Below are 15,577 nucleotides of genomic sequence, written 5' to 3' on the forward strand. Positions count from 1 at the left end.
TGTGAGCAAATACATGGAGTTTCCCTCGCGCTTATATACTCTATATGTTTACAACAAACTTGTTTGTGTCTAACTTATCTAACATAAGCACACTACCTAGTTACATCATCAACTTATCTAACATGGGCATACTATCTAGTCATCCTATAACCAAAACATGTTTACAACTAAAAAGTCACTTAGTCACTGCAAAGTCCAAAACAAGTCCAAAACAAGTCCTTTTGCTGATTCATGTTGTTTATTCATCCTTGATGTTTACTCCTGTCAGGATTGAAGCCAGGAGTGCTTTACCACTGAGTTACATCCCCAGTTCTTTTCATTTTCTGTCTTGAGAAGTCTCACTACGTGGCCAAGGTTGGCTTTGAACTTTTGCTTTTCTTGCCTCGGCCTCCAGGTTTTGGGGTCATGGTGGGCAGCCTCACACCTGCGTTTTCCAGTGTTGCAGACGGCACTGTTTTCTTGATCTCTTTTGTATTGGAGGGGAAAGAAATACGACTGATCCTTGTGAGTCCTCTTGTATCCCATGATGTAGTCAGGGCAGTTTTTCTAGTTTTTACTGGACTCTCCAGGGTTTCCCGCACAGGCTCATGCCATCTGTGAACAGAGATACTGTAAGATTCTTCCTTCCCAATGTGGACATCTTTTATTTCACATTCTTCCTCGGTCGCCCTGGCTAGAACCTCCAAAAATAACTCAGAAGAACCATGGGAGATTGACTGTCGGGCCTTGTTCTGCGCTCAGGTTCAAGCACTTGGTCTCTCACTACCAGTGTGAGGTCAGCTAAGCCTTGTCTGGATGCTCTGCAAGGTGAAGAAGCCCCTTGGACTTTCCAGTCTGTCGAAGGTTTTTATCATGAAATGATGTTGCATTTTTTCAAACAGTTCTTCCTTTTCCATTGAGATGATCACATGGTTTTTGTCTTTATCCTATTTAAATAACGTGTTGCAGTTTTTTAAAAATGTTAAACTAGGGCTGGGGAGCGCTCGCCTAGCGCATAAGGCCCTGGGTTCAATTCCCACTTCTGGAGGGAAAAAAAGTCACATTAAAAGTGACACTAACCCTGCCTCCCAGGGACGAGCCCGCTTCCTCTGGTGCTGCTGGTGGGTTTGCTGCTTCTCTCTGAGGATCTGTCTGTCTGTTAGAGGTGGTCTGCAGTCTCCCTCCTCCCTGGTGCCTGGTGTTGGTACCAGGCACACTGGCCTGGATGGGACCACTGTTCCCTCAACGTGGGGGGGTCTGGGTCATCTCTGCCTTTGCCTTCTTCCCCTCTCCTCCTGACCCTCCCGGTGGTGCCTCACGCTCATCTTTCTTTATCTCCCCCCGCCGTTCTTCAGATTGCATTCTCTCTGTAGATCTATCTTTACTTTTGCTGATCATCATCTTCTGCGGCTTGAAACCTGCTGGGCCCCTCTGATGAATTCTACATTTCAGCTCTCCTGGTTTTCAATCCCTGCACTTCACTCAGCCACGTCTTATAGTTTCTCTATTGATATTCCCATTTGATAAGACAGTGGCTCCTACCTTCCTTAACTCTTTAAGCATTATTTTTAGTTCTGTGTATAATTTATAATAGCTGCTTTGTCTTGCTCTTCTTTATGTGTGTGGGTCAGACTTTTCTGTTCTTTTGCATAACTAGTCATTTTTTGGTTGGAATTTGGAAGTTTTAGATAATATATTGTAGTCAGCTCTGGATACCGAATCTTCTTGCCTAGGCCTTAAGCTTTCGGTTGACACCTTATTTTTTTAGTGACTGCACTATTTTACTAACACCTGTTTTCTGAGATGTCCACCTCAGAAGTTGTTCATCAGAGGGGGTGCAGCCTTAGCATACACAGTCATCCAGTTTTTATGTTGTTGTTTGTTTGTTGATACTGGGGAATGAACCCAGGGATGCTTTACCATTGAGGTATATCCCTTGCCCTTTTTATTTTGAGACAAGGGGCTCACTAAGCTGTTTAGGGCTCTCACTAAATTGTTGAGGCTGGCCTTGAACTAGTGATCTTCTGCTTCAGCCTCCTAAGTTGCTGGGATTACAGATGTGAGCCACTGTGCTCAACCATTATGGTGTTTTGATCTTTGTTAAGCCGTCTGCTGCTTTGGTATCACCCCCAGCTGTTTGCTGTCTCTGAATGCTGGGAGATTGTTCCACTGCTTTCAACAATGAATGTCCCAGGGAATTAATTTCTGCACAGTCTGATCTGATTGCTCCCGATAGGAGTAGTTTTTGAGGCCAGTTTTGAGTTTTGTTCTGATTCCATAGGGATCTTCTTAGCTGTCTCCTCTGGTAGGCTTCTAACTGGCTTATAATATACTATGTTGTTCTAGCAAATCTACCGACTTCTCTATGAACTATCAAAATCTCCTTTATTTTGGGAAGCATCCTCAGCCTTAAACTTCCTCACATTCTGTTCCAAATAAAGTCAGATTCCCTGAGCAGAGCTCCGGAGCTCTCTTCTGACAGCTTGCCTCTGCCACTTCTCCAGAACTTCTCTCAGAGCTTCTCGGAGTGACACAGGCAGATGACTGGGAGGGACAGTAGTATCCTTGGCTTGTGGGAGCTGCAGTGCAGGCTGCTGGATCGTGTCTCAGCTCTTGTGCTTGGGGCAGGGCTCCACCCTAGGAGTGGGTGCTGGGTGGAGAAGGAATCCCCAACCTCTCAAATACTTTTGCTAGGAGTCAAGCTTCTTCATGTACTTGGGAGAAGATGAGAAATGCTGGTTGAATGTCTATCCCAAAACCACACTGTAGCCCAGCCGGGAGCTGGGAAGAGGGAGCCCTGTGTTCAGGTGTCCAGGTGGGACTTCACCACACTGAACAAAGACTGTGCTTCAAATACCCGAGACTTTCCCTGTCCTCTTAGCGACTGGTAAATCATCCATAGACTGAAATCATACTGAATCAGGGTTTCTTCATGTGTAGTGTGCCTTCAGCACATGTTTTAGTCATCTTTGTGTCACTGTGACCAAAAGATCTGACAAGAGTAATGTGGAGGAGGAAAAGCTTACTTTGGCTCATGGTTTCAAAGGTTCAGTCCATGGTTGGACTACTCCATAGCACTGAGCAAGGGGGCTACAGGGGTGGAGGGGGACACAGGGAGGACGCACTCTTCCAGGACACTCTCCCAGTGACCCATCTCCCACAGTCAACCCCCCCCATAGTTACCACCCAGTCAGGCCATTCAACTAGGATAGACTGATGAGGATGCAACTCTCACAATCATTTTACCTCTAAATATTCGTAAAGGGAGCTTTGGGAGGACGCTGAGATCCAAACCATAGCAGTATGTTCCAGAGACTTTAAAGACAGACAGATGTTCCTCTAGTTACAGTGGAATATGTCTTGATAAACTCATCATACATTGAAAATGCATTTAATACCCCTACACTACCAAATACCCCAGCGTAGCCACACAGTGCACTCTAGAGTACTGGCAGTTTACCCTGGGGATCAAGCGGATGTCTGAGAGCTGTCATGGCTTCCACTGTTCAGCACTGCAAGAGAAGCTCCGACTGCATGCTGCTGACCAGGAAGAGAGCAAAATCCAGAAACTGAAGTACAGCTTCTACTGAACATGTATCATAAGGTTGAAAAATCTGTGAACTGAACCATTGTAAGTCAGGAGCCATCTGGAGATTTTTTAAAAGTAGTTTTACCTGATAGAGTTGCTTTATTAGGAAAGAGGGTCTGTGGAGCTCCTCCCTCCATCATTCCAGAAATCATCTCAGTTGGATTGGACTTGTTGTAAATCTCATGGTCTACTTAGGACAGATCCTACCTTACAATCCAGAGAACAAGCTGTTTTTTAAGATTTAGAACAGATTATATTTAGGAATGTCAGGAAGGTCAACTGTCAATCATCGAGACACATCTCAACATCCCTGACACATGGCTGGCTCTACAGTCACCGCTGAGTCAGAAATGCTAGACTCGCTGTACAAGCAACTGTTTGATGCTGATCAGCTTGAAAGGCAGAAGTTCACTTCTGTCTGAAATATGCCTCTAATTCATAAGTTTTGAAAGCCTATAAATTGTCTAATTCCTCTTGTACTAAACAGTCCTTCAAATATTTGAGGCCAGGCATCAAATGGGGAATTTTCTGAAACTCTATAAACATCCTGGTCATTGTTCTTTGTATCTCTTAAAATCAATCTGAAATTAAATACAAAATTAAATGCAAAATTTCTAAATGTGATTTGAATAAAGCAGTGTATGAGATGATTATTTTCAGTACACATGAGTAGTAAGTAGATACATAGTTGAATAACATAGGTGGATGGGTGATTAGATGAATACTTTTCAAAAATACATTCACTTATACTGCTGAATAGGAAGACTGTGCGTGCTCTTCTGAGTACTGGGAACTCTCTGCTCCCCTGGGTAGATGAATATGGCTTTCCCTTACTTGAAAACAGTGAGTGAGTGGAGTGAAGCTAACTGGAGCCGAGAAAGCGCCTAGGCCTGCCTGGCACTGTCACAGTAGGAGTCGAGGAGGGGAGTCTCTGGGTATTTGTTTCTGGAAATTGTTTCAGTAAGAGAGCTTGGAACAGCACCTGGGGTAGGACTAACACAGGCACTGTGTTGGGGAAGAATGCTCCCATCCACCTCGTTCAGAGGTCTGTAGCCTGTCAGAAGTGGACCACTACTGGGGACTGAATGTCTGTGTCCTCCCAGATTCATGCATTGAAATGCTGATGCCCAGGTGATGGTGATTTAGAGGTGGGGCCTTTGGAAGGTGAACAGGTCATGAGGGTAGAGCCCTCATGAATGAGTTAGTGCCTATATCAAAAAGGCCCAGAGAGCCTCCTGTCCTTCCCAGCATATGAAGGACCAGTGAGAAAGATGCCACCTGTGAACCAAGGCCCTCATCAGACAGTGCATCTGTCAGGCCTGGATCTTGGATTTGCCAGTCTCTGGAAATGTGAGAAATAAATGTATATTATGACATTTGTTATAGCAGCCTGCACAGACAAAGACCAGGGCCACATTCTTCTGGTGGTGCTTAGACTTCAATCAATCTACATTTGATTTTCACTCAACTTCATAGATGTTGTTCTTGGGTAAATTAATCTCTGAATCTGAGATTTTCAAATACTAAATAAAATACAGGACTGTTCCTCACAAGGTTGTTTGGTGGGAGGTGGGGGAGATCTGCCAGTGTTCACAGCACACGCCTTCCTTAACTGGTAACTGGAGAACAGAGGAGCAGAGACCAGGAAGACCTACATGAACTGGGAGATGCTTTAGCTTGGACAATGAACATGTGAAATGGGGACGAGAATGTGAGTGGCTGTGATCACGGGGGTGCGGGGGAAGGAACCTGGATGAAGGAGGCCCAGGACTTGCAGTGCCACAGGTCCAGGCTCCTCATCGCAACCTTGTTAGGGACCCAGAAGTAGAAACACTTGAACTTGCCTGTTGCGAACCTGTGGCTGGTCCACGTGTAACACATTTGAGAGAAAAACCAAGTTCTCTTTCCTAGAGAGCCACTGACTTTGGGGAAGGAGGAGTGATGGCAAAGGCACAGAGTTTCATCTCACCAGATTGCTAGGAAAAGATGTAAAGTTCTGAAATGGGTGTCCTGCCCACACAGCCTCCTTTAAAAAGATTATTGATAAAAGAGTTCTAACAAGCCAGGTGAAGAAGGCACAGGGTCACTGGTGCACAGGCATGGCCAGGCTCAGTCCTGGCCTTGTGAAGATCTGGAGTGGAAAGGCCTTGAAGTTGTATGACAGGTCCATTCCAAGCCTATGTTAGGGCAGATTTGAGTTATTTCCTAGACTGCCACTGGTTTGAAGGGACAAAGGTAGGAGGATCTCATTTTACCAACTCGTCTTCCAGGGACTCTGTTCAGTACGGCATTATTACCTCTGGTAGTTCCACAACTCCAGTGGGAACCGAGGAAGGCTGTGACCAGGTGAGGGGCATTTCCAGGCCAGGTTCCCAACTCACTGAGTTGCATTATGCCTTGTGTTGAGCCGGAGCACTCTTAGCTTTTTATTTTTGTCCTTAATGAAGAAAAAAGAAGGATCATGATGCAAAGTACATGTGAAGATTTCTAGGCTTTAGGATGCACAATACTAACCTGCATCTACGTTAGAAAGTACTTAGTTAGACAGTCTATTCAGTGCCATTCCTTCTCTCTTCTTTTCTATCTCACATTTAAAACATTATTTGAAATTCACATTTGGAGTCAGCATTCTAAAGGACATCAAGGAGGTTCTTCCATTTGAATGTGTATTATAGCTGGGAGTTATTTTCTAAATGAAATTCAGCACACAATCCTCTGGTTGCTATCCTCCAAGGACTTCAACTGTGTATATGAATAAAATCATGTTGTGGAATTGGTGTTTCATCTCTAAAACTGCTAGTAAATACCACTGTGAGTCACAGGTAAGCCCTTGTCTATAAGGGAAAGACCCAAAGCTTGTTGTTGGCATGATCTCAATTGTGGTGAATCTGTGTCTGCAGAGCCTCTGACGCTTCACTTCCTAATCTTGCTTTTTTTCCATCACAAATTATTATTATAAAGGAAAGGAGCTGTGTCCAATTTCATGTTGGCAAAATACTGGGCTAGCTGGTCAGGAGGGGCACAACAGTCCTACGGCTGGAACATAGAGAGGAAAAAAGAAGAGGAGCTTTGGGAATAGGGTAGATTCTAGGGCAGCACTGAGAGGTCTGGGAACCCCCGATTCTCTGAGGCTATAATTCTCTAAATCCAAACTCAGACCAACACAGTAACAGGACCTGGGAGTTTGTTAGAAATGCAAAACCTCAAGCTTCAGCCCAGACTTACTGAAGCAAAATCTGTGTTTTAAAAAGATCCCCAGGTAATTTGTATTACCATTAAACTTGAGAGGTTTTGGTGGAAAACACTTGACCACTGAGCCACATCCCAGCCCTATTTTGTATTTTATTTAGAGACAGGGTCTCATTTAGAGATAGTGCCTCAGCAGTTGCGGAGGCTGGCTTTGAACTGGCAATCCTCCTGTCTCAGCCTCCTGAGCCGCTGGGATTACAGGTGTGCACCACTGCTCCTGGAAGGCATGTTGTTTTGATGAAAGTGTCATTCGACCAAATATAAGATGCATGTTATATAGAATTGGATTTGCTCTTTCTCTCTGACATCCTGCTCTTCATTAGATGAATCAAATTTAAATGCTACACTCAAAATTTAAGAATAGTTCCAGAAGCTCTCTGCTAAATAAATGCGACTTCAATGTCAAGTATGGTATTGTATAAAGAAAACAATCCTGGGAGTGGGTGGCTGAAAATGCTGGGAGGGGGACAGCACCCCTTTCCTCACAGGAGCCGCTCGCATCCTCTGCCAATGAATCTGTTGTCTTCAAAAGAGGCAGACTCCAGTTCCTTTCCATCTCCTTTGGCCAAGAGAAACCTAATTTCTTAGGAACTAACCAGTTGCCGCTCATTATTGAGTGGCCACTTTACGACAAACTCTGAAAGATACAAAAGGATAGGAATTTACAGTATAGATTGGAAGAAAAAGAAGATGTACATAAAAATATTAGTCAAGATAGTATGGAAGTCTGCCACATCAACATCTACAGCAGCACAGTTCACAACAGCTAAATTGTGGAACCAGCCCAGATGCCCTTCAGTAGATGGATGGATAGGGAAACTTTGGCATATATACACAATGGAACATTACTCAGCATTAAAAGAGAATAAAATCATGGCATTTGCAGGTAAATGGATGAAGTTGGAGAATATAATGCTAAGTGAAGCAAGCCAATCCCCCAAATCAAAGGCCGAATATTTTCTTTGATATGAGGATGCCAACGCATAATGGCGATGGGAAGGGAGCATGGGAGGAATGGAGGAACTTAATAGGACAAACGGGAGGGAGGGGAGTGGAGGGGGTAAGGAGGTAGGAATGACGGTGGAACGAGTCAGACATCATTACCCTAAGTACATGTATGAAGACACGAATGGTGTCAAGATACTTGGTATACAACCAGTGACTTGAAAAATTGTGCTCTATATGTGTAATATGAAATGAATTGCATTCTGCCATCATGTATAACAAATTAGAATAAATAAATAATTTTTAAAAGATAGTATGGAAATTTGAAAAGAGGAATACAAGCAAGCGTGCAGAAGTAAACTCCTCCCCCAGGATCAGGGAGGGTTCAAAGAACACAGGAGGTTCATGGAACACAGGACATGAGCTAGGCCCTGAGGCTCGATCCAAGTTCAACAAAAGGATAGAATCAGTGGATGTCTTGAATAAAATATTCTCCCTCAGCAGAGTTCTCATGGTGCTCTTCCCAAAGGAAACAGTTTCTTCTGATTCTTCTATGTCAGAGATCTGATTCTGAAGTCCAAGTCTGTTCTGTCTTACTAGGACACTGGCCATTTCCTCTGTATTCCAGAGTTCTTGAAAATGACGGTTCACTTGTGTTGTAGTTGTGTATTTTGCCTGGCTACAAGGAAGAGGGTGAAAATTTCTAGGTTTCTTTCAATAGATCAACTCTACCACTTCAGATGAAAGAAACATAACCTTGAGGTAAGTTAATGTTTTATATTATGCAAGAGTTTCATTACCTTAGGTTTTTGGATATTAAAAGCCACATTTCTTGTAAATCAAAATTACACTGAGATTCTACCTCATTCAAGTCAGAATGGCAATTATCAAGAATAAAAACAATAGTAAGTGTTAGGAGAGGATGTGGGGGAAAAGGTGCACTCCTACATTGCTGGTGAGACTGCAAATTGGTGCAACAATTACAGAAAGCAGTATGGAGATTCCTCAAAAAACTTAGAATGAAATTATTTGACCCAATTATCCCACTCCTTGGTTTATACCCAAAGGACTTAAAATCAGAATACTACAATGATGCAGCCACATCAATGTTTATAGCAGCTCAATTCACAATGGCTAAACTATGGAACCAAACTAGATGTTCTTCAACAGATGAATGGATAAAGAAAATATGATATATATACACAATGGAATATTACACAACCTTAAAGAATGAAATTATGGCATTTGCCAGTAAATGGATGGAGCTGGAGAATATAATGAGGAGTGAAGTAAGCCAATCCCCAAAAAACAAAGGTTGAATGTTTTCTCTGATATGCAAATGCTAATTCACAATAAGGGAGAAGAACTAGGGAATGATAGAGGTACTTCAGTTTAGGCAGAGGGGAGTGAAGGGAGAGGAGATAGTATGGGGTAGGAATGATAATAGAATGAATCTGACATTACTACCATATGTGCATACATCATGATGAATCAGAAGAATGAGAAGTTATATTCCATTTATGTATGATGTGTCAAAATGCATTCTACTGTCATGTATAACTAATTTAGAATACAAAATTAAACTTAAAAAGCCACATTTCTTTTACTTATGCACATATGTATTGCCGTAGTCTGGCTGGGCACAATAACCTGGAGATGACAGGTGACTTGAAGGTTGAATCGGGAACTGCTTTATTGCGGGGAAACTCAGCGGGAACTGAGCGGGAACTCAAGGTAGCGGGCACCCAAGGTAGCAGGAGCCGCTTTATTGCAGGACAGCAGAGGTATATATATACCTAACTGATTACACACAGCTTGACTCAATTAGCATCATCCAGTTACAGCAATCAGGCAAATAAAGAATCCCTACCATCTTAATGGCTCGGTGGCGTTGCCTTACAAACCACTCCTCCTGGCAAACTGCCAGGCGCCATCTTGACTTGATTTGCGGTCCCCAACATCTCCTCCCTTTTGTTTTATTAAACAACAAGTATGTGGTTTAGGGACCGTGCCTGTTTTAGGTTGTCCAATACTACATATGGTCCTTTCCTGTCATTGGATGGTCTGACCTCAAATCTCAGCCTCCTGGCTTAGGTTGGTACCATTGTAATTGGATCTTACCCGTCTTTGACTACCAGCCCAACATATTTAGCCATACTTGTGGATAACGACCATAGTGGTTTTTACCCAAACACCATAAAAAACCTGCCACAAGCAGAAGGAGGAGGATACAAAATGCCACAATTCCAAGCCAATGATGACTCCAAGAGAGAAACCCCTGGAAAAACTGTACCACCGATGACACCGTCAGCAAAGATACCCTGGTACTATTAAGAGTTACAATTTGTTTTCTCAATAGATTCATAACACATAGAAGTGATACACAGTCCAGGTTGTATAGTTAGTGTGATAGCTATCGCAGAAGTTGCAACAGCAGCAGTAGAAACAGCAAAAGCTGTGATTATGGTAGCTGTAATTCCAAAGTCTCATTTGGTTTTTCAGTAATTCTGGAAATTCTTTTTTTATCTAAAGGTAGGAATTCTGGCAATAATGACTAAAGAAAATTGTGTAGCATTCCAGCAGGCACTAAGAAAAGAATTTTCTGAACAATTTAGTACATATCCTGACAAAATTATTAGATATAATGGGAATGAAAGGTGAAAGTAAACAAACAGATCTGTTAACCTCCTTTTTTGTTCACTTTTTAAAACAATACCCAATTTAAATTAAACTGTTTAAATCACGCGAATAAAAAATATTTGGATCCATTTTTTCACGAGCGCTCCTCATTTATGATATATGGACATACGCACATACAGACATACAACACATAACACAAGTGTGCACACACAACATACAACACATAACACAAGGGGGAATGTGGCTCAAGCGGTAGTGCCCTCGCCTGGCATGCGTGCGGCCCGGGTTCAATCCTCAGCACCACATACAAACAAAGATGTTGTGTCTGCTGATAACTAAAAAATAAATATAAAAAAATGTTCCAGTACAACACATAACACAAGTGTGCACACATTACACAATAGTAGAGGCCTTGTAGCTTTTAACAGGTGAAATCTCCATTGCAATGTTTAAAAACTCCATAGTTAATCAAAAAAACAAAACTGATCTGAAAAACATTAACCTAGGTCTGTATGAGCTCAAAAAATAAAATAGAAAAAAGCATCCTGGCTACCACCTGGGCTTGACTCTTCTTTTGATATCCCATCCTTCTTCTTGTAACTTCCATATGGGTTTGAAGGTATTTCTACAAGTAAGCCTCAAGGTTTTTTACATTTGAAATAGGCCTTAATGGTGCTCATTATTCATTAGCCTCCAGGTGTGGAAGAACCATTGTTGCAGATGTAAGGATAGCTAAACTGGAGTTCTGGATATCAGCTGTTATGGATTTGGGCCAAATCATCTTCTTTTTGGTCTGTAGAAATCACTTTAGTTAGTCTCTCTGGAATCCAAATCGGCTGCTGTTCTCCCTGTGGAAACACACAAACAGACCCCCGACTCCAGACAATCACTGGGTCAGGACCTTTCCATTGTCCAGTTAGAATATCCTTCCAAAGTACCTTTGGCTTATGTACATTTTTTGGACACATGTGCCTTTCTGCAGCACTAAGTCCTGATGAATCCAAATTTAAAAGGTTTAAAGTAAAAAGGGTTATGTTAAGTTTATCTTTGGGGGATTTATATCCCTTCCCAATTCCCTCTTTTTGTTTTAGTAAGTACATTTTAATAGTTTGATGGGCTCTTTCAACTATGCCTTGTCCCTGTGGATTATACAGGATACCTGTTATATGAGTAATGCCAAATGATGAGCAAAATTATTTAAAAGAAGCAGAAGTATAGCCAGGGCCATTATCTGTTTTTAACTGTTTTGGAATAGCCACAGTGGCAAAATTTTGTGAACAATGAGATATAATATCTTTAGTTTTTTCTCCAGCATGAAGGGAGCCCATCAAATATCCAGAAGAAATATCAACTGTAACATGCAAATATTTTAATTTTCCAAATTCTGGCAAATGTGTGAAGTCCATTTGCCAGATATGATTAGATATCAGTCCTCTAGGATTAATTCTAAGATTAACTTGTGGTCCATAGGTCACACAATTTTGACATTGTTTTATTATAAGTCTAGCTTGTTCCTTAGTTATTCTAAAACACTTTTGTAAAGTATTAGCATTGACATGGAAGGATTTGTGAAAATTTGTAGATTCTTCTAGTTCAGAAAAAACATGTATGTCATGTGTAGTTTTATCTGCTAAATCATTGCCCAAACTAAGGGCTCCAGGCAATCCTGTATGTGCCCTGATATGTCCTATAAAGAATGGATCTTTTCTGTCCCAGATTAGACTTTGTATAGTGGAAAACAAAGAGAAAACAGTAGAGGAAGGGGCTTGTTTATGCTAACAAAAGCTGTCGCAGTCCGGCTGGGCACAATAACCAGGAGGTGACAAGCGACTTGAAGGTTGAATCGGGAACTGCTTTATTGTGGGGAAACTCAGCGGGAACTCAAGGTATCAGGCACCCAAGGTAGCAGGAGCCGCTTTATTGCAGGACAGCAGAGGTATATATACCTAACTGATTACACACAGCTTGACTCAATTAGCATCATCCAGTTACAGCAATCAGGCAAGTAAGGAATCCCTACCATCTTAATGGCTCGGTGGCATTGCCTTACAAACCACTCCTCCTGGCAAACTGCCAGGTGCCATCTTGACTTGATTTGTGGTCCCCAACAATGAATGATTTTGGAGCTGGGCTTGAACCCAGGGCTTCATGAATGCTAAGCATGTGCTCTATCACTTTGTTCCACTCCCAACTCCTCATATTTATTTGCAAACAGGGGCAAGTGTCCTTCCTTATATAATTAATCAACTAGTTCTGTTCATTTAGTCAGTTCTACTATGTACTTAGTATATTTAGGCAATTTAAAGATATTATAAAGAATTACGTTTCCAACGTACTTCACTTTGTTACCTATTTTTATCAATATTTGAAATAGCAAAGTTGTTTTGGTCAACCATGTTCTACCAATAACTTAAAATTACCCAAATCCATATTTCGAGTCTTGAGATCACAGGAGAAAACTGTCTCCAAGTTTATCTACATATAAACTCTGTTGCAGAGACATGTGATCAAGCCAGCTAAGTCAACAAAATACTGTCAAGTACAAAAACTAGATTAGATTAGATTAAAATTCCAGGTGCGGGGGAAAGAGAATAGATTTTATATAAACTAACAAAACTAGGCATAATGTGAAAATTCTGACTGTTCAATACAAGCTTTAGTTTTAAAATTTGCTTTCAATTTTTAAAGATTGTGATTACACATAGCATTTACCATGTTAAACATTTTAAGTTGTGCACTCATTCTCAGAATCTTTTCATCTTGCAAAACTGAAAATACACTCATGAGACAACTCCCTATCTGCCCCTCCCCTGCCTCCAGCAATCACCCTTCTCCCGCTGCCTGTCTCTGAATCTGACTATCCACATAGATAGAATCGCCAAGCTTTACTTTTGCATCTTTAAAAATGAATGATGATAGGTATAAAATTGCTGTGATATGTAGATTTTAGTGGATAAATTAAGTAAATATTAAAAATGTTAATATGCCCCAAATTAAATTCTTTGCCATGTCTTAGGCTTATGAAAAATAATTTTGAAAAAGTCAAAGGGCATGAGGGGATATGTAATTTTCCAGATTTCCTTTAGGGGTATGTGAGTAGAAAAGAACCAAGGGGGGGGGGGGCGGGGGCTGTGGCTCAGCAGTAGAGTGCTCACCTAGCACATGGGAGGCCCTGGGTTCCATCCTCAGCACCACATAAAAGTAAATAAATAAAATAAAGGTATTGTGTCCAACTACAGTGAAGAAAATATTTTAAAAAAAGAAAGAAAAGAACCAAGTGGTCTTGATTTAGTCTCTGTTTTATACATAAGAGATTAAATGACTTTGCACACAGTCACAGCCCTAATCACCGTTGAGTATCAAAACTGAAGTCTGCTGACACCAAGAGCTTCTTCCAGTCACGAATTGTGTCCATTAATTTTCTACATTTTCTAAAATTTTCCAGTGCTCTATTCCCATACAATGAATACTTTGTATAGTCAGGAAAGCACACTACCCTATCACTTATCTCAACTGAGCATTCACATGATGGATTGGAACAGCCAAGCCTGTACTTGGCAATACCACTGCTTCAGGTGAGATTAAGCTCCCCACCTGTGGGTGAGGACCACACCATCAAGGGCTGACAGCAGGGGGAGGCCTTCCAGGTCGTCTAGTCAGAATATAGAATAACTAACGATAAGCCCCCAAGCAGGCTTCAGGAAATTCTGCATGGTTTGAAATATTACGACATGAATTATGTGACCATCCACAAATATTTCTTAATCTTTCAAAAGGAATCCTTTAAGAAACTTCAAAATAACTGAATGGAATCCAATAAATTAAAATTCAAGTGCTGTTATTTCTACAAGATCTTGGGTTATACGTTCATTTATTTCTTGAAAGAAAAATCACATTTTCATTTCTAATATTTTATTTATATTAGAGAGAGCACTTCAATATTAATTCAAATATCTATCCATTAAATTCAAAAATGTTAATGCAATATTAAAAATGAAATTTAAATGAAAGCAAGGGAATATCACATTAAGGTTCCCATAGCAACTCTCACTATGCTTTTCAGCTTCTGAATTGTAATATGGACATTTATTACAGGCTCATATAAAATATAATTTTGCAAATATTTAAAGTTGTATAGGTTAATGCATGTCAAGTTAAGACTTCAGATATGAGGTAATATAATACATTGGGCTAAGAATACTCCAAATATTAACCTGTATTTCTAATTTAGACATATCTACACAGATCAGAGGCAAATTCCCTAAATTTTGAATACTTTGTTGGCATTCACATGAGTCATACCACCTTGCAATTCCCATCACAGAATGAAATCTGAGTCTTATGTTACTCAAATGCTAATACATGTATGGTCAAGACACTCATTGCAGGGAGAATTTGAATTTAAAAATTATGAGTTTTGTCAGACTAGGAAAAAATGTAAAGTCATTCGTTCATGCAAATTAAAAGACCAAGAATTGAGTTCTGCAGATCCGATGATGGTCCAAAGCCCTGCCTTTATTATTGTTTTTCTATAGCCTTTAGTAGTACATATTACTATACTAAAAACTCGAAAAAGGAAACATCCTTTTCCCATGAAACAGCTTTTCTGTTACCTAAAGGAGTTATTGGAGTTACCACTCAGCTATATGTGTAAGGTCTTAGAAAAACATAAACAACCTAAATGTCCGCTGAAGGGGTGATAAGCAAACAGTGGCACATAAAGTTTCAAAGAGATTAGGACAACTTATCAATTGCTGTGGGAAGATATCCACAAACACACTGTTAAGTAAACATGGCAAGTGAAAAACAGTACACACAATAAGGAAAAACAAACAGCAGAACAAAAAGCCAAAATACTATCTCCAAAACAATGTCTGTGCAGGTACGTGGAGACCAGTCTCAAGTGAAGTGCTCCAAGTGGCCATGGTAACCCTTCCTGGATGGTGGCAAGCTTTACATAACGTGCCCTGCACATGACTGGTAGGTGTGCTGGTCCATGCTGCTCATCTTCTGTGCGGTGAGGCTTACCAGTTACTTGGAGGAGTTAGGATCCCCCACCATCATTCTGAATTGATCTGTTCCCCTTTTACGTCCTGTGAACTTTACAGCTTCCTGGAGAATGGAAAGTTTGGTCCATCTTATATTTTAACTTCACCTCTCGTAACGTTTCTTGCC

Source organism: Marmota monax, unplaced genomic scaffold (genome assembly GCF_021218885.2).
Source record: "Marmota monax isolate L192 unplaced genomic scaffold, Marmota_monax_Labrador192_F-V1.1 WCK01_AAM20220418_F8-fsc00193, whole genome shotgun sequence".
In the NCBI taxonomy this organism is placed as follows: domain Eukaryota; kingdom Metazoa; phylum Chordata; class Mammalia; order Rodentia; family Sciuridae; genus Marmota; species Marmota monax.